Consider the following 1592-nt stretch of genomic DNA (forward strand, 5'->3'; position numbering starts at 1 on the left):
CCGCTCCGGATCTACTGGATGAATAGCAGTGGGTGCCCATAAGGGGCTGCTGACTGGGGTGAAGGTGGTAGTGGGTGTATCCTCCTGGAGGGGGCCTGACCTTTGCCTCCTTGCCCCCTGCCCAACCCCCGCAGAGATCTTGCACATCAAGCAGGATGAGCGGGTGACAATGGGCCAAAACGGCAATCTCTACTTCGCCAACGTTCTCACCTCGGACAACCACTCAGACTACATCTGCCACGCCCACTTCCCCGGCACCCGTACCATCATTCAGAAGGAACCCATTGACCTCCGGGTCAAGGCCAGTGAGTCCCACCCGCCCTCTCTCTCGCCCTCAGGCACGGCCCATCCCAAAGATCAGATGACTTGCACCCTGCCCAGACCCCTTCCCAGGAAGCGAGAACAGAGATGGGGCCCTCCCTGTATGACAGAGGAGGAAACAAGCCCCCGGGCCTCGCAGGGGAGGCACCTAGCCTGGTAACTTCATGGGTGGAGTGAGGAGTGGGCCATGCCACCCACTTCCTTTCTCCTCACAGCCAACAGCATGATTGACAGGAAGCCACGCCTGCTCTTCCCCACCAACTCCAGCAGCCACCTGGTAGCCTTGCAGGGGCAGCCACTGGTCCTGGAATGCATCGCTGAGGGCTTGTGAGTCTGGGTGCCCTGGGCGGGGGTGGGCAGATCCATGGGACCTCTGTCATGGGACCGAGCTGATCAGCCTTGTGCTCTCTCCAATGTGCTCTCCCCCACCTTGGCCTCCCTCCACCATGGCCCCGGGCAGCCCCACACCCACCATCAAGTGGCTGCGTCCGAGTGGCCCCATGCCAGCTGACCGAGTCACCTACCAGAACCACAACAAGACCCTGCAGCTGCTGAACGTGATGGAGGAGGATGATGGCGAGTACCGGTGCCTGGCTGAGAACTCACTGGGCAGCGACCGGCACACCTACTACGTCACCGTGGAGGGTACGATGCCTCCACTGGGTGGCACCGGCTCCCAGGAATGACCTCCCGGGACGGCAGTCTGCGGTGCCCACTGGTCGGCAGGGGGCAGGGTCTGGGTCGGGGCAAGCGCCGGCTGCCGGCTCAGGGCCGCTCTCCTCCCCTTCGCAGCTGCCCCCTACTGGCTACACAAGCCCCAGAGCCATTTGTATGGGCCTGGAGAGACCGTCCGCCTGGACTGCCAAGTGCAGGGGAGGCCCCAACCGGAAGTCACCTGGAGAATCAACGGGATTCCTGTAGAGGGTGAGTGGGGCCTCAGGCAGGGGCAGGGAGTGTCGGGGAGCCCCGGGGAGGACGGGGAGGGTGAGGAGGGGCCTCAGCGTGCCTCACTGCTCTGCCCTGGGCCCGTGGGCCCCCCTGCTGCTCATGCAGATCTGGCCAAGGACCAGAAGTACCGGATCCAGCGTGGGGCCCTGATCCTGAGCAATGTGCAGCCCAGCGACACGATGGTGACACAGTGCGAGGCCCGCAACCGGCATGGACTCCTGCTGGCCAATGCCTACATCTATGTTGTTCGTGAGTAACCCGTCTGTCTGTCCTGCAGCCCGCCAGGCAAGGCCACTGGACTGACTCAGCCAACAGCTGCTTTG

At 63.4% G+C, this 1592-nt stretch overlaps 1 protein-coding gene across 2 annotated transcripts in view; it reads left to right on the top strand.

Annotated features, from left to right (window-relative positions):
* The window catches only part of L1CAM (L1 cell adhesion molecule), a 20513-nt gene that overhangs the window by 7300 nt on the left and 11621 nt on the right, over positions 1-1592 (top strand). The gene's annotated exons all lie outside the window — the stretch shown is intronic.

The sequence above is a fragment of the Ursus maritimus genome (genome assembly GCF_017311325.1).
Source record: "Ursus maritimus isolate PB19 chromosome X unlocalized genomic scaffold, ASM1731132v1 scaffold_X1, whole genome shotgun sequence".
NCBI classification, from domain to species: Eukaryota; Metazoa; Chordata; class Mammalia; order Carnivora; family Ursidae; genus Ursus; species Ursus maritimus.